The sequence below is a fragment of the Vulpes vulpes genome, chromosome 6 (assembly GCF_048418805.1).
Source record: "Vulpes vulpes isolate BD-2025 chromosome 6, VulVul3, whole genome shotgun sequence".
In the NCBI taxonomy this organism is placed as follows: domain Eukaryota; kingdom Metazoa; phylum Chordata; class Mammalia; order Carnivora; family Canidae; genus Vulpes; species Vulpes vulpes.
Window position 1 is genome coordinate 112921008 of NC_132785.1, and position 18432 is coordinate 112939439.

At 37.3% G+C, this 18432-nt stretch overlaps 2 pseudogenes; both read left to right on the forward strand.

Annotated features, from left to right (window-relative positions):
- Nucleotides 1-2153: 2153 nt before the first annotated feature.
- On the forward strand, nucleotides 2154-3646 carry LOC112934905 (large ribosomal subunit protein eL13-like; annotated as a pseudogene).
- A 261-nt stretch (nucleotides 3647-3907) lies between these two features.
- LOC112934906 (hsc70-interacting protein-like) lies at nucleotides 3908-6858 on the forward strand (annotated as a pseudogene).
- Nucleotides 6859-18432: the final 11574 nt, after the last annotated feature.

An 18432-nucleotide genomic window follows, 5' to 3' on the forward strand; every position in this document is an offset into this window, starting at 1 on the left:
TGCCTTTTTGTATGGTAATATTAGCAATGCAGTAAAGAAAGAAAAATGATGCAGAGGAGAAAGTATAATTGCAATTGAAAAGTCAGAACAGGCAAGAGGGGATGAGATTGAGTACATTCTGGGAGGTTGATATTAAACTAAAGCAAAGAATTAGGGGTACCTGAGTGGCTCAGTCAATTAAGCATCTTCCTTCAGCTCAGGTCAGGAACCCAGGGTCCTGGGATTGAGCTCAACATCCAGCTCCCTGCTTAGTGGAAAGTCTACTCCTCCCTCTCTCTCTGCCCTTCACCTTATTCATGCTCAAGTCTGCCCTCTCTCTGTCTTTCTCTCTCTCTCAAATAAATAAATAAAATCTTAGAAAAGAAAAGCAAGGAGTTAAATAGGAGCAGGAGAGCCGAGTATATGTAAAAAAATGCAACAGATAGCTAGATTTCATAATGGGGAGATATTGCAGTTATCTTCTGGTTGCTTTGAGTCTTCCTCCCAGTGAAATAAGAATTGAAGTCATTATTTGGATGTAGAATATGAATAGAGTTCTGAGGATCAGAAAAACATGTGAAATGCCATCTGCAGCAGCCCAGTCAGGTTTCACTCCTACCATTTACTGATACTCTCAAGGTCACCATGGACCTCCACTATGCCAAACCCAGTGAACAATTCCCAATTCTTGGCAGCATCTGACACAGTTGATGAATTCCCTGTTCCTAAGACATCTTTTTTTATTTATCTTCTAAATCACTATATTCTCCTGGGTTTTCTCATACTAGAACTTGTGGCTATTCTTTTTCAGTGTCTTGTGCTTGATTCTCCTTTTTCCTAACCTCTAAACATTGGACTTCCTCAGGACTCAGTCATCAGCTCCCTTCTGTTCTCTATCAACATTCTCTGAGCTCATTAGTCCTGGTGTTTTAAACATCTTCTATATGCTGATGGCTCCCAATTTTAGATTTCTAGTTCTGACATATCCCTTGAGCATTAAACTCATTTACCAATTGCTTATTCAACATCTCTACTTGGTTGTCTAATAAGGTTCTCAAAATTAGCATGTCTAACATAAAACTCATGCTTTTCTCCATTTCCTCTCTCACCTCCCCACCACAATTCACTTCTCTGTTTCATCTTCATCAATGTTATAATTCACCTACCTGTTCAGATCAAAAATATATTAGTTAGGGTTATTTACAAAGTAAAACCAATAAGATATGTAAACATATAGGAAAAGAAATGTATTTTACACTTTTTTTTTTTTTTTTTTTATGAGAGAGAGAGAGAGGCAGAGACACAGGCAGAGGGACAAGCAGGCTCCATGCTGGGAGCCGAACACGGGACTCAATCCCGGGACTCCAGGATCGCACCCTGGGCCAAAGGCAGGCGCTAAACCACTGAGCCACTCAGATATCCCCAAGAGATGTATTTTAAAGAATTATTAGCTTAGGCAATTGTGAGGACTGGCAAGTCTAAAATCTGTAGGAAAGGCCAATTGACTCAGGGAGGGGTTAATGTTGCAACTTAAATCCAAATGCAGTCAAAAGGCAGAATTCCTTCTTCTCTGGGGGATCATAATCTTTGCACTTAAGGCTTTTAACTGATTACAGCATACCTATCCACATTATGAAGGGTAATCTGCTTTATTCAGAGTCTACTGATTTAAATGTTAATCACATTAATCATGTTAATGTTAATCTAAATTAAATTAAATGTTAACTTAAAAGGTATCTTCACTGCAACATCTAGCCAAGCTGACATAAAATTAACCATCACAGTCCACCCCTTGTCAACTTGACATCCTATGCATCTTCTTAAACCCTCCAAATAAAGGCCACAATAAGGTTATAATTCTAACATGATACAGATATCCTGTGTACAATCAAGGCACACTCGTATTTTCTCTAGAAAAGGATGCAAAATTCTTTGGTGATATTCACTTTTCTTCTTGATATCTTATAATTAAATACTGTGATGTGAAGTGAATATACCTTATGTTATATGGTAAAGAGAGAAAGGGAATAAACTCAAAGATATATATATATATATATATATATATATATATATATATATAATCATCTTGGTGACAATGCAGAAATTGTGTCCAATAATCCTCAAAAAGTCATTATTTTCAGTTCTCCCTCAGAGGAAGCCCATAGGCAGCAGCCATGTCACCTGCTGGAAATGGCATAAGTCCTGAAGCCCCACTTCCACAGGACTGGCAGGGGCACACTGCCATGTGGTTCAACCAGCTGGTGCCAAGAGATCTGCAGACACAAGGCCCAGCAAGCCAAAACATGTTGCATCACCCCACACCCGGCATGTAGACCTACACAGTCCATTGTAAAGTGTCCCACAGTAAGGTATCAGACCAAAGTATAAGCTGGAAGGGGCTTCAGCTTGGAAGAGTTGAGGGTGTCTGGCATTTACAAGAAGGCAGCACAGGTCATTGGGATCTCAGTGGATCAAAAAAGTAGAATAAGTCTATGAAATCCCTGCAGTCCAACATGCAGTAGTTAAAGGAGTACTGCTCCAAGTTCATTGTCTTCCCCAGGAAGCCCTTGGCCCCCAAAGAGGAAGACAACTCTGCTGAGGAACTCAAATTATCTACCCAGCTAACAAGACTGGTCATGCCCATAGGGAATGTCTATGAGAAGGAAAGAACCAGAGTCATTACAAAGGAGAAGAACTTTAAGGTCTTAGCATGGACAGTCCCAATGCCTGGCTCTTTGGCGTCCAGATAAAAAGGGCCACTACAGAAAGCTACAGAATAGGATGTTGAAAGGAAAAAAAAAAAAAAGTGCCATTGGCAACTTGTAAAAAAAGTCATTATTTTCTTTTTTCAATGCACAGTCACCTCAGTAAAAGGCCATGTATTCCTTTGGAATAGACTGGGAGAAAGAAGAGTAGTATACATTTTTGGCAGTAGTGGGGTCCTTCCTAAAGGGGAACTGGCCTCCCTTTCACTCAGTTCAAGGGCTCTTGAGCCTTACACTGGCTCAAGTTCAGATAATTAATTAATTAGTTAATTTGTCAATTATCTCTGCTTTTATGATTCAAATTCGACTTTTCTTTCTTTGACCTAGAACTCTTTGTTTATACAAATAAAGTAATAATTTAGTAGACTTACCATGTATTTTACTCCTAAAAATATCATGATCAACTAGCCAATGCTGTAGCTCTCTGCACATCATACTGTTCTGATTGCTGCTTTTATTATGCTGTCCATTATACTGACCATGCCCAGCTTGCCTTTGGTGATTAAATAGCACCACTTGGCCTTTGCCATTTTGGGATTACTTTCATTGCATTTAGGTTTGCCAATTCAGTTCCAATTACATTTAGGTTTTCCAATTCAGTGACAGCTGTTCCCACTATAATTTCTGACCTACGGAGGAAAACAATCACAGAGCTCTTCAAGAATGTTGGGCCTCCCCTCACAAGCTTACTGCTTATAGTCATATTGAAAAGTATGTCCTCTGTACCCTCCTAGGGCGGATGAGTAGATCTTAAGTAATAAGTCTATTCTAACATTCAAATCTCCCTAAGCTTCCGATTGTCTTCATCTATAGTTGATCAAGGAAGTTCTAGCATTTCAGTTTGTTTAGTGTAGGCCACTTGTTGGTTTGTATTTCAGGTAGCCAACCAACCAACCAGTTAGAGCTCTTTCTAATCTCCGAAACTGCAACATTAAATCCAGCTCTCTGCTTAGTGGACCCATATCAATAAATTCTGCTGATCCAATTTTATGGTCCTTCCACCACTATGCCACACCTTTAATATTGACTCCCACCCATATTTCCTGGATTTCTGTTTATATAAAATTGGAAAAATCATGTAGTTCTTGTGGAGTGTACTACATCTTTTTATGGGTCACATTTTGCACATCATCAATAAGGGTCTACAGGAACGTTAGTCCGTGATGGATCTAGAAACAGAGTGGTGGGGAATGATTCTGGAGAGAATGAGCAGTGTCTTACAAGGCAACTACCTCAGGAGAGGCCATTATAATTTCTTCAGGCACAGCAAGGTTAATCTCCTCAGATGAGGACGGAGTGGCTGCAGCTACTGGCAAAGAAGACTCATGGGAGTTAAAGGATTGAGTGCCCCCAGCTTTATCAGGATCTTCCCATATGTCCTCATTCCAATTTTCTGGATCTCATTCCTTCCCAATTTATGCCCTCACTTTAATAGCAGACACCCTGTGAGGTTGAAAATTCAATTTGCATTGTAATTCAACACTTGCAGGATGAGACTTTAAGTTTGGTTTCAGCAATCTCAGCTCTTTGACTACAGGTGATAAGGGTTTCTTTCAGGACAGACATAAAAACTTTTAGATCCTTTATGCAGCACATGAGCTGGGAATTTGATTCCTAAGCTCACTCTTCTATTTTCCTCACTTGGTCCAGTGTAATTAGGAGCAACTAGCCAATTTCATACTCATTATTTTGATAAAAATGTTCTAAAATATTAAATGTATGGTCACTCAGAAACTTGCCTCATAAGTATTTAATCAGGAGTATTTGATGGTGATACTTTGTGAATATTGTCATATCACACCACAGACTATCCATGTTCTCTTCACCAACGGAAGTAGCCATTAGTGCTTTTGAAAAAAGATTAGAGAAGCAACTCCAAATATTGGGCACCATGGTCTAGCCAAGTTGACACATTATATTAAGATTATGAAAACCTACAAGTCATCCTTGGTGTCTTTCACTCCTACCACATTAAGCCATCACCTCCACTTTCAGAGTATATCCTGCCTTTTATCACTTATCACATTCAATATTATTGCCATCCTGGTCCAGGCCATCATCTCTCACGTACACTCTTGAAATAGTCTTTTTTTGCTTTCTTTGCTTTCACTCTGCCTCCTATCCCACTGGCCCCCTACCCTCTGAGCCCATTATTTATGCAGCAACCAAAATGGTTTATTTAAGACATAAATTTAATCATTTCACTCGCTAGTCCCAAAACTCTAGTGGCCCCATCCAACTGAAAATAAAACTCAAACTCCATACTGTTGTTTACAACTCTATGTAGCCTGACCCTGCCTCTCTCTTTCTTTGATTTTATTTCCATATTCACTGGCACTTTTGCAAACTCCCTAATGCCCAATTGAAGGTATTTTTGTTCTTTTTGCTGGAAACCTGTCCCAGTGCTCTTGTGGCTCTATTCAGATCATTGCTCAGAAGTCACCTCTTCAAAGTCCTTTCAGGATCACTCTTCTTAAATTAACTGTATTATACACTATTCTCTTACTCTGATTAACATTTCTTCATTACCCTTATCACCATATAGCCTATCATATAAGTATTTTTTAATGTCTGCCTTCCCAACTAGAATAAAATCTCCAAGAGGACAGGGGCTTGCATGCCTTATGTCCTGCCAAATCCCAAGACCCTAGAACTACATACAATGTGCAGTAATGCACAATCATATTTGTCTAATAAGTGGATGGTATTTATAGCAGTACCCTAAGGTTAGTACTCATAAGATCATCTAGATGGTTACATTTGATAATACACATATGACAAAGACTGCCAATTATCTTCTAATGTCAATTCTTCCTTCCTTCTTTCCTTAATGGAATCTACAATTTTTGTTTAGTCACATGGCCTCCTAGAATAAAGACTTAATTTCTGTCCCTTCCACATGGTCATGTTCAGCTAGTACTCATGCCTAGAATCAGGCTGCAACCTCTATTTTTCCTGCCACTTCTCATTGCTTCTAGACCATGGACCCCCACAGGTGAGTAAGCTTTGGACTTTGGTAAAAATGTGTAAGCAGGATCTGAGTGTTCTGCACACCAAGGAAATGTGCTTTCTGTGGGAGTGGAGAGCAGTGGGTAAAATGCCGCCTGCCACTCATAAAAATAAATCAGAAGACAATATCAAGGAAGAACAGATAGTAAGAAGGTAGAGGAAAACATGACGACAGATGAACCATCAAGTTAGAAAAGTGGTCTAGAAATGACAATGAAAGTGTGATTGAACCAGACACTGATGCCTCTCAAGAAATGGGAGATGAAAATGTGGAGATAAACGAGGAAATGATGGATAAGGCAAATGAGAAAAAAAAAAAAAGTGGCTGCCATTGATGCCCTAAATGATGGGGAACTACAGAAAGCCATTGACTTGTTCACAGGTGCAATCAAGCTAAATCCTTGCTTGGCCATTCTGTATGTGAAGAGAGCCATTATCTTCATCAAATTACAGAAGCCAAAAGCTGCCATCTGAGACTGACAGAGCTATTGAAATAAATCCTGATTCAGCTCAGCCTTTTGAGTGGCAAGGGAAAGCATACAGACTTCTAGGCCATTGGGAAGAAGCAGCACATGATCTTACCCATGCTTGTAAACCGGATTATGATGAAGATGCTTGTGCTTGCTGAAAGAAGTTCAACCAAGGGCCCTGAAAATTGCTGAACATGGGAAAATTATGAGCAAAAACGTGAAGAACAAGAGATTAAAAAAAAAAAAAAAAGAGTAGAAAGGGTTAAGAAGGCTTGGGAAGAACATGTGATAACCTAGAGGGAGGAAGAAGCCTGAAGACAATTGGGAGCTCAGAATGGCTCTGTCCCAGGTAGCTTTCCTGGGGGAATGCCTAGCAATTTTCCTGAAGGAATGCCTAGAATGGGAGGGAGGATGCCTGGAATGGCATGTTTTCCTGGGCTCAATGAAATTCTTAATGATCCAGGGGTTCTTACACCCATGCAGGGTCTAGAAGTTATGGTGGCCTTCCAGCATGTGGCTTAGAAGCCAGCAAATAGGTCAAAATATAAAAGGTTATGAATCTCATTAGTAAACTGTCAGCCAAACGTCCTTCAAATAAAGTCCTTGCCGAAGGAAAAGCAGCTTTGATCACCTAATGGACATCACAATAACACAAACAAGTGTACCTCTGACCTCATGGAAAAAGCTAGAGTACTGTGAAGATAATCCCTACCTCTCTGCCCCACGTGCAACTGAAACATTTTACAGTAGTTTGCTATTAGGGTTTTTATTTAGATAATGTTTTCCTAGTAGGAATTACAAACTTTAAACACTTTTTAACCTTAAAAATATCTAAAGACAATTTAAAAGAGTGTGTTAATTCCTTTTTTAAAAATTATTATTATTTTTTTGCTAATCATTTCAAGTTTTTTTCCCTTTGGATTCATTGCTCAAAGAAGATACTTCACTATGGAAGATTTATTGCTTCATTTCAGTGAAATAAAGGTGTATTGAGCAGAAGGCAAATATAACATTTAAATACATAAAGTTTGAGTTGATATATATGGTTTCTGAGGCATTTTGACTTGTCTTTTTAAATGTTTTATTTTTTAAACATGATTTATTTCCATTGAGAAATAAATATATATAAAACCATTGAGATTATCAATATTGCAGTAGGACCTGGATAGGTACTGTAAGTACTTGGTAGGGCAGCAGCAATCTTATTACTTTTACATAGCATATACCCTTGTGCAGATACATTTAAATCTTGCACTGTGGTGAAGGGATGATCTTCATAATGCTACAATAGAGTTGAATTACTTAGCTGTGTTGCCTGATATAGAAAATGAATTTTTTTCCCATACACATGAAAGAGTCAATTTTTCACCATGCCTTTCAGTTAAGAATGATCATGTGACTAGTTCCAGCTGACATGGCATAAGCAATGTTCCACATGAAATTTCTGAGAAGATATCTTAAAAGAAGTGAGTGGAGAGGAGGAGTTTGCCTCTCTTCTGTTTCTTTGCTGACAGCAATTCAGATATGATGGATCTCCAGAAGATGTAACATCTATCTTGAAGCATGAGATGACCTTCAGAATTGGGATTGACAGTGGAGGATCACAAGATACAAAGAGCCTGGAGTTTTGCAATCAAGAGTGACATATTATGTCCAGACCTACTGCCTCTGAACTTCTTGAATATGAGGAAAAAGTAAACTACTTTCATTTTTAACTAATTGCCATTGTGAGCTTTTCTGTTTCTTGCAACCATATCTACTCCTAACAATTTTAACATGTAAATTGACCAAGACGAAATTTGGACCATAATAAACCCTCAATAAATATTATCTTTTACTTGGTACTATCATCATTGCTCTAATTTATTTCTGTTTCTGTATCTCCTTGTTAGCACTGTTATTGTTGTTAAATACTATGTACTGTACCAAATTTTAGGGATATGGACAGGAATAAGATAGAACTTTGAGTTAAAGGTCATTGTGGTTTGGGGAGGGTAGAAGGGTAGAAATAAAATTGCAATACAACATGAAATGTGCTTTAATGTTTTAATCAAAACATGCTATGGGAACGCAAAGGACAGCATAAGCCTTCTAGGAGGAGCAGAAGAAGATTCATTGCAGAAGACATAAATCTTGAAACAAGATGTAAATATGTGTAATGAACTATCATGAGGAGAGGGCAGAGAGAAAAACAAGAGGAATGACTGCATATGGGCTTCCCTATTTGGTGAGCAGAAGTAATGTGGATCTTACAAAAAGAGGGAGAGAGAGAGAGAGAGAGAGAGAGAGAGAGAAGGGGAGAGAAAAAAAATAAAAAGAGAAAAAAGGAGGGCATGTTTGCCTCTAAGAAAGCCAACCTTCTTATTGTACCCATTACTTAATTGTAAATTGAGGTCACTAAATTAAAAAAAGAAAAGAAAAAAAGACTAGAGGCACCTGGATAGCTCAGTGGTTGAGCATCTGCCTTTGGCTCAGGTTGTGATCACCGGGTCCTGGGATTGAGTTCCACATCAGACTCCCTGTAGGGAGCCTGCTTCTCCTTCTGCCTGTGTATCTCTCCATGCCTCTCATGAAACAATAAATAAAATATTAAAAAAAAACTTTAGCACCAAAGAGTTTGATTACAAAATGAGTAATCTTAGAGAGCAAAGAGGTGATTTCCAGATGGAACGTATTAAATCAAGACTAGCAAAATAAATCATAATGACAATATCTTAGGTTGAACTCATTGAGGGATAGAGGTGGGGGAAGGAGGTGAGAGGAAAGAATATATAAACATATAAAATTAGAAAGGTATTCTGAGGGAAAGATAGCTAAATAAGGTTCTTAAGGCAATAATTTTTAAAGTAGTTTCTAAAAATTACACTGTAAGTACTCCCTAGTCTATTCCTTATATTGACAAGCAATAAGGAGCTTAGGATAGTATTCATTTGACTTTCATTTTTCAGGGAAATTTCTGTATAAATTTCAAAATCCTCACCCTACATTTACTGTATGTTTTTTAGTGCAAGTCAGGGTAAGGGAAGGGGCACTAGGATAGTAAAACAAGGATGGACAGTTTGGGATTTCCTCCTTAAGACATCTTCACTGATATAACCTCAGTGCTCCTGCTGATTCCTAATTTGGACCTCAGGTTTCTTGACATTGTCCATTTAACCTCCTGAAACTAAGCTGACCTTAAATTTCCTCCTGAAATCTCCCATACCACTAACACTAGATTTAGCATTTGCTCACAGCTTCTCTAATACGACTCTTCATTTTTTTTATCTTAATCCTCTCTCCCATTAGCAAATTATTTTAAATGTAATTTTTAGCATGCCTTAAAGCCAAGTGCATTTCTATGCAAACAACACAGCTCTGAAAATAAAATGGAAATCTATCAAAAATTATTAGTTGATCTATAAAGTCTGATTTAGAGATTTTAAATGTCATGAATGACTGTACAATAAAAACAAAACAAAATAAGCAAAACAAACAAAAATACTCCACAAGGCAACACTTAAAGGAGTTGATTTCTGGGACTGAAGAGGAAAGGAAAGATGACATTTGCTTAATATTAATCTATTATAATCTATCCTTCACCTCAGCTTCCCTTGGACTCTAAAACAGCAACCCTTTTTTACTGACCATATAATTCAAATCTTTCTTTGGAGAAATTCGCAATAGTTGGTAATCGCATACATTCAAAAACATCTCATTTTATGCCCCCCAAAAGCATGATTTACTTTGAATGATAAATATGGCTATGAAATGGAGTGTTTCCGGCATTCACAGATCAAATGTAACTGGGGAGAGATAACTCAGATGCATCCTGATGTTTTATACTTCTATGCACTAATATTTGCTTCACACCATATGTCACAGTAACACAAAAATGTGATAAAGTAGAACAGCCCAGTGGTTTTCTCTTCCAACATCTGGTCTTCTGAGGAAGTCTAGCACTTTAGAGATTCATGTTTAAATCCCCAGATAGGTGAGATAATCAAATGCCTTGGTGAGAGGAAGCAAAGAGAGTGCTGGAAAGTCTTCCTATTATCAAATTGGCATCGGTAAATACTATGATAATCTCAATTGATTTGAACAAACAGACCTAGTAGTCCAGTGGACCCTCCCTGAAAAGCCACACACAAAGTCCGTTCCCAGAGCAGTAAAGAGAACCAGATGTCAGCCTTTTAAATGGTGGCCATTCGTCAAGCCTTCTGACTCTTCATTTTGTTCAAAGCAGTCAGCTCTAGAGGGGACCACAGCTACCTAAGGAACAATGGCAAAATCATCTTCCTAAAGCTGGCTTGGCCAGTCTCCACAGAAAAAGACCAAGATCATATCAGCTAAACTGATGGAATTTGCAACACATGCTGTGTCTCCAATCCTTTAAAAAAAACAAACACAAAAAACAACTACAACAAAAAGAAACAATGGGGAAAATATGCTTTCATATTTCTTACTCCCATGCAGGAATAAATTAGCTATATTTATTCTCTTCATTTCCACATGCTTCTTGTTCTTCATGTGGGCACAATATGGCTACCATCCCTACTATTTCATAGAATCACTGAGTTCCCAAATGGCCACTCTGTAAGTGAAACTTCACATATCCTTTCTATCTTTATTTTGTATCACCACAGCATTTAAGATTGTTGGCTGCTCTCTCTTTGGAAGAGTTTTTGCTGTGTGAAATAGCCACCTCTCTGCTTTTCTAATAGCTCTCTTTAAATCTGTTTTTATTATTATTATTATTTATTTTTTCTAGACACTCAAATTTTGATGTTTAGCAAACCTTGATCTTAGGCTTTCTTTCTGTCTATATCTCTTTCTGGATGATCTAAGTATCAGAACTCCAAGTCCTAATCATCTGTACACTGCTTGTGCTAGTCTTCTCTTTGGCTCTTTGGATCTGTTGTTCATTCTTCTCTATCCTGTTCTGTGCTACGGGAAGCTGATGTCTATGAACTGTGTCATCGGTTCTTCAGTTGGTGCTTTGCTTTTGTCCAGGAAGATACCAGCAGGAAATTAGATACCAGGAGGAAAGAGGTAAGACACTTTTATTTTTCTGGCTCCTTCCTTGCCAGGCTATGAGTTAGCAGTGGTTGCATTTCTCTACTAGAGACCATTCCTGTTAGGCATCTTTCTTCTATAGCTACAGGTCTTAGAAATTCTAGTAGTTTCTCCTTTCTCTTTCCTTCAAAGCTAGAGGCAGTAGCAGCTTTCAGCTGTTGCCCATTCTAGAGTACTTCTCTACTCGTGCTGTGTTCACGAATCCAGTCAACAACTTTGTAAATAGTTCATTCATTAAGGTCTTTTCTAGTGAACTCTATCAAAGATGCCATCTATCTGCTGCCAAAACCCTTACCCACACTCTGAAATTACCCTAATCTGTATCTCAAGTTCATCTTTCCTGCCTGAGATCAAGATCCGTAAACCTGACTAAGGTGCCCATTTGGATTTTTCTGGAGTATTTAAATATTAATATGGGCAGCAAGGAACACAGCAGTTTCTCTTCCTCTTTCTGTACATTTCTCTTTTCAGCAAATGACATTGCTGTTTGAAAAACACAGTTTTTCAAGCCAGAAACATTGAAGTTACCTTTAACCCCCTCTCTTTGCTTCAATTACATTTTTCCAATGAAATACTAAGTGTCACTGAGTCTGTTCTAAGTATTTCTTGAACCCATCCATTCTCACTGCTTTTATGCTAAACTAAACTAACCTCCACTCCTGTCTGGTTTTCTCTATGATACATTTTCCATAGGGAAGCCAGAGTAATCTTTCCAAAAGGCAAATTTCATTATACCAAAACTCTATTTATAAACCCTTAAAACAGGGATGTCTGGGTGGCTCAGCAGTTGAGCGTCTGCCTTTGGCTCAGGGCATGACTCCAGGATCCGGAATCAAGTATTGGGCTCCTTGTGTGGAGCCTGCTTCCTTACCACAGTTATGTTGCCTACCAACTAACTACCTACCTGATCCATGCTCCAATATAACATTTATTATACTTTATTATAATTTGTTACTTAAATTTCACTTGCTTCCACTTGAGTGAGGTCCATAGATTAGGTGTTAGAATTGACTTCTGTTTCTCTAAAATTTACATTCTGAAGTTCTAATTCCCAAGTAGCTCAGAATGTGATTTTATTTGGAAATAGGTTCGTTACATTTGTAATTAATTAAGATGAGGTCATCTTGGAGTAAGGTAAGTCTCTAATCCTTATAAAAAGAGGAATTTGGACACAAACTCAGATACTTGTACAGGGAAAGTGATATAAAGAAACATTGGGAGAAGATGTTTGTCTGTAGCCAAGAAAAGAAGCCCGGAACAGATCCTTCCCTCATAGCCCTTAGAAGGAATTAATGTGTCAATACCTTCATTTTATACTTCTAGCCTCCTATAAGACTATCAATTTCTGTTGTTTAAGCCACCCAACTGTGATACATTTTTACAGCAGCTCTAGCAAACTAATACAGTAGGGAACATGTCCGTCTTAATTATTGTGGTACCCCAAGTCTCTGACAGTGTCTCAAACATATACAGTGAATATTCTATAAATATTTATTAAATGATTTAATGAATTTCTGTAACTACTGTGAAGTAAAATTACATATTAAGCAGGTAGGTCAAACCAATTTGATGGAGCTTAATTACTAAAGTATCAAGAATATCTCATTAAAACCTTAAGGACAAGTTAAAAATTTAAGGACAATGCTTTAGTTAAGCCCCATCGGATTCAATATTAATTAATCAAGCAGGAAAATAGAGTAAGTTTTTCGCCAGAAAAAGAAAAAAATGCTGAGAGTCATTACTTAGCTAATGTAATAAACTAATTTTTGAAATACTATATCAAGTAAAATGAAATAAAATAAAATTCCATATTAGCTTTACCTTATTCCATTCACAAGCCCTTTAGATTTTACTTATCTAAATAACAGAGAGTTGTTATAGTCAATAAGGACTTAAGCATAGAGGATGGAAGAGTTTGAATAGGTCCTTTGTCATTTTTACTTATATCTGAGGCACCAGGCAAAGAAGGTTATTTAGTTGCTACTTTTTGAGTTTATCTTTTCCTAAGTCAATCCTGAGAGTTTCAACACCCTCAACAGAGTACTTAAGGGCTGAAGTTCAGAAACCCTGTTAAAATTTCATGAACCTGAATCAAATATATTGGTTCATTCAGCTTTCCTTGGTGCTCCTAAGGCATGGCATGTGGATTTCTTAATGAATAGTGAACTCTGTAAGTTTGTATGTATTCTAAAAAGCATATCTCTTAACCAGATATCACCTTAATATCTGGAGCTAATCTCTTTTCAAGATATTAGCTAATATCTTGGAAATCAGAGCCTCCTTGGTATTTGGGGCACCACAGGTTGGTATTTAACAAATGAAATAGTCCTCTTTAATTATATAAAGACTAGTCATGATGATAAGTTGTGAATACAATTTGAATTAAATTATATTCTGAATGGTAAAGTCTAGAAAAATCAGCAGCCTCATAAAACTCATTAGTATTGACTTTGTACTTGGTGACATCAATGATCTCTTCCAATTTTTATTCAAGTATAAAGTCACATACATGACATTGGTACATCTCTTATGAAATGTCATCAAGCTTCTGCCTTCAAATAATGGAGAGCACTTTAGCCACTTTTACTAGCATTTCTTTCTTATTAACTGCTATTTTGTACATCCAAAGCACAAATCAAGCCATTAAATGAATTTGATGTTTACCATGTCATACTAATATGACTCTATAACCCCAGTCAAGTGCTCCATGAAGAGAAGCTAAATGATCAGAACATTGCATTTTCCTTAAATAATGAATCTGTTCACACCATGTGGCCAACTCTCAAGCAGAGAAGTCCTCACTCACTGGCATATTCTTGGCCTATATCCTAAACTCTGTCACCTCAGATGAACTGGAATTCTTTGTCCTAATATGTTATTTGAATCGTTATTTTCTTGAGCACCGCAGGCTCCTGTTCTAATGACTAACAATGCTTTTCTGCCATTGCATTTGGCTTTTATCCCCAGCTATGCATTGTACATGGCCCCTCATATGGTATCACCCTTCCTCTAGCCATGCAGATTTACTCTTACCTGGAGCAATTGAGATCCCTACACCCATCACACTATTAGCCATGTAGCCAGAGACTTCTGCAGCCTGGGAAATGGGAAATTAGATGATAATGAAAGATGTATAGTTTTCCTTTGTTACTAATCCAGAGCTCCCTTCTCTATATCCATGGATGCTTAGAATCTTGGTTCACAAACTCATGGAGATATGTTGGTGCCATGATGGTTGCTTCATGGACTTCTACCTGAATTAGAATGTGTAATTTAAAAAAGTTTATAAATGTTTTAGAATGTTTCTTCCATCTTCAAAATATTTTATAATCTCCCTGTTTCAGTCTTCTATCATCATAGCAGTTAGAAGATTGATTAGTACCACTGCTACCTGGAACATGAATTTAGAGATAATTTTCCTTGAAAAGCTTCCCATTTAATCCTTGTTTGAGCCAATAGAAATCTGGTTTCCTATTACTTGCAGGTAAATGATTTCTAACAAGTCATTTAATTCAATCTCTCATATCAAAGAACCTCTTACCCTATCTTAAGATTTTAAGAATTTGGTGAAGGAGATAAAGGCAAAGAAGAAGAACAGAAAAGGAATTTAAATGGCTAATTGGAAATTTCTTGTGTCTCTGAAACTCCAGGGCCAGTTTAACAGACTTTATTCAATATGAAATAAAATTATTATTTTTAAAGATTCTTGAATATTTTTAATTCTGGGCATTTGGAATTTAAAAAATAAATCCAAATAATAAGTTGTTTTTGAGTTTTGATATGAATTAGCAGAAAAGAAACTCTGATACTGACCTAAGTTATTTACAAAATATTTAAGTATCAATTAAAATGGAGCACATAAGGATGTTTATTCTATTTTTTAAAAGAAATATTTTAGCTTATTAATCTTTCTAACCAAAAATATTCATAATTATCTCTAAAAGAAAGGATGAGGTTATTATTAATCATTGTGTTTAGAAGAATTTGAAAGAGAAAACATTTTCTAGTGGAGCAAATTCTTCAAAATGCAGGTAAATGTGATCTAGCAAAAACATTGTGAACTCAGGCCTTTTAAAAATACATATGTACAATTTAATATTTACCTTTTAATAAAATATTGAATGTCAGAATGACAAAATGTAACTGCAGTTTCTCATTAGAGGAAGAAAAATCACATCTTTCCTTTTGATTGATGTTGGAATAATTATACAATAGTGCATAGATCAATAGTACACTATATTCATATGCCTTGATAGAATATGAAACCCTAAAAGTTTGTTCATAGTTTGGTTGGTCAACATTTCTCTCAGTTTTATAGAAAAAGGCACAAAAAACACAAGCAATTTTCTGTCTTCCATGTTGGCTTCCAATATAACATCTGCATGGAGCCTGCAGGGAAACTTGGGAATTGGAACTCTTTTTCAATTAGTAAAGGAAAATCAAAGAGAATTTCCAGTAGTGACTCAATTAATCCATGTACAGCAGGGAGTAACAACCTAATAGTTGGAATAAGAAATGGTGGGAGGATGCCTAAAATACATTTCTAATTCCAAAGCTGGAAAACTGAGTGGCCTAAGGCAATTCTACCTGCCTGGCGGTCCTTCACATTTCCCCATTGATTAAAAATAAACAAGTAAAATTTTAATTTTTTTTTTTTTTTTTTTTTTTTTTTTTTATGACAGTCACACAGAGAGAGAGAGAGAGGCAGAGACACAGGCAGAGGGAGAAGCAGGCTCCATGCACCGGGAGCCCGATGTGGGACTCGATCCCGGGCCCCCAGGATCGTGCCCTGGGCCAAAGGCAGGCGCCAAACCGCTGCACCACCCAGGAATCCCTAAACAAGTAAAATTTAATTTAGTTCCATCATGTAGCAAGTGTTTGGAATATTTACGTGCTCTAGTAGCAGTGTTCATAGAGCAGTGCAAAGAAGGGTCCAAAAGACTGATGAGGCTATTAATTGCTAGTTATGTCCTACATTAAGTTTGTACACCTCAGGTCTTCTTTGATGTCAAGAATATTTTCACATTTGTCTTAATTTTCAGATATTCTACTTTTCTGGATGGGGAGATATTTATCAGTGTAGCTGAGGCAGTTTTGATAGAAGCAGTTTCAGTTTTAAATCTCTTGAGAGGCTCTCATATCTTGTAGGTTCACCTAGGCTGATTCCAAGGAAGTCTCTTGAGTAACTATCCTTGGGCTATGCACATGCATTTTAGCTTCTAGCTGAGACTCCACTGAGTTAACAGTTTGTTAAAATTGTTTTTAGAAATATGTTCCTGAGTGGCAAAGCTCCAAATAACATCTAAATTATCATTTGTGAGGCATGAACGGGAGTGTGGCTGTCTCCACCTCATCCCCCACAGGCCAAGGCCCGCCCTGACAAAGCACAGGGTGAAGCTCTCATCTCAGAGGAAAGACACAATACCTCCAGCAGCTTCATCCCAGCGGCAATATGGCAACAGAGCTCCAGGGTAGACAGCTCATTAGGACAGTGGAGTTTTGCTTGCCTTCTCTTGACTGATGAAACAATACCCATCTTTTCTTTTTCCAATCAAAATGCAGGTTAAATTTCATCATGCACTACAGGTGTTTTGAAAGTGCAAACTGGCTCAAAAAAAAAAAAAAAACTACTGAGTACTATTATTAGTTTATAATCATTGCTATGTAGAAAAGAGTCATGCTAATATTTTGGTTTTGATTCTTCACACATACTCTTTTCTCTGTTAGGAACGTCTTTTCTCTTTTCAACTTAGGTAAAGCCCAATCCTTAAGGAAGAAAGCTTTCCTTGGGAACCTTGTGCCTTCCCCAGGTAATCTGAGTGCCCATCTATGTGGCACTTGTGTGACTCTTATATCATAGTACTTTTCCCACCCTAATACAATGTTTGGGTCACTCTCTAGATCATTAGACTGCAACCTCCCTGAAGTAGAGGACAGATGGCATCACCTTAGTATTTGCAGGGTCTTTAAGCACAATTCCTATCACATTTATTCAAAAAGTTTGTTTATTGAATAAATGTACCTAGTGCTGTCCAACAATCAATGCTCTCAGTGAGTAACATAATTTAGATTTACATATCCTATGTAATTACTGCAGAACTTCCAACACACACTTGGACATAGATAATGGATTACCTTTAAGCTCTTATTTTTCTCAGACTGTTCTCTGACTTAAATGTGCTTTCTTATAACCATAATTTATTCTCATTTATCTATTTTTTACTTTTTTTTATTAGACTTTGAAAAGAGGGATTGTTGCCCTGCTTTCTATAGCTAACAGATACAAGTAAATACTTTTTGAGTAAATAAACAACCAAATATGAAAAGGTAACTGATGATGCCCATAGCTAAGTAGAACTCATGGCTATTGAGGATTGACTCAATAGCTAAACAGTTAAACAACTAGAGGTGATAATGGGAGTTAAGAAGGGACAATAGGGTTGGAGCTAGGATAGGGAGAGTTTAGGAAACTAATAATAAAACCCTTCCACAGACTAAATAACACTATCCACAGTCAAGATAAAAGAAATTATCTCCTATATAAGATATTGCCATAGAAATAGGAGATGTGATCCTACAGTGTGGAAGGGTTAAAACTTTATCAATGAAAAATCTTTTTTATTAGGCTTAGAATTAGAAAAACAATCTTGAGTTATACCAATGCAGAGAATGGAATAGGGCCAGTGTAGTACGGACCTGTAACAGGCAACTTTCCAAAGAAAAGGTCATGTTGCTTCCACATAGTGCTAAAGGGAAGTTATGGGGCCACAATCAATTCCAGCCATAGCCAGCTACCAGAGTATTACAGGGAAATAAGCCTGGAAAACCCCTTTTCCTCCAAATAGGTATGTTCATTTCCAAGTGACTTGGCTTCTTTTTCAATTCTGGCCCATTGCCTGTTAGAAAAGAAAATCATTTCAGAGGTCTAAAGCACCCAGTCCAGATGCTTAGACAGTTCTGGCATGCTTCATCATTTCATCAAAGCACCCAGACATCAGAGTATTGTACTGCACCAACTGGAGACCAGCCTTTTATCCTGATGCTTATGTGTTCTTAGGATATACAAACACTTGGAAACCACTGAGGGGAATTACTAGCCAAGGTACCACATCATGCAGCCAGCCATGATTACCAATAGAGCCCTACTGACACAA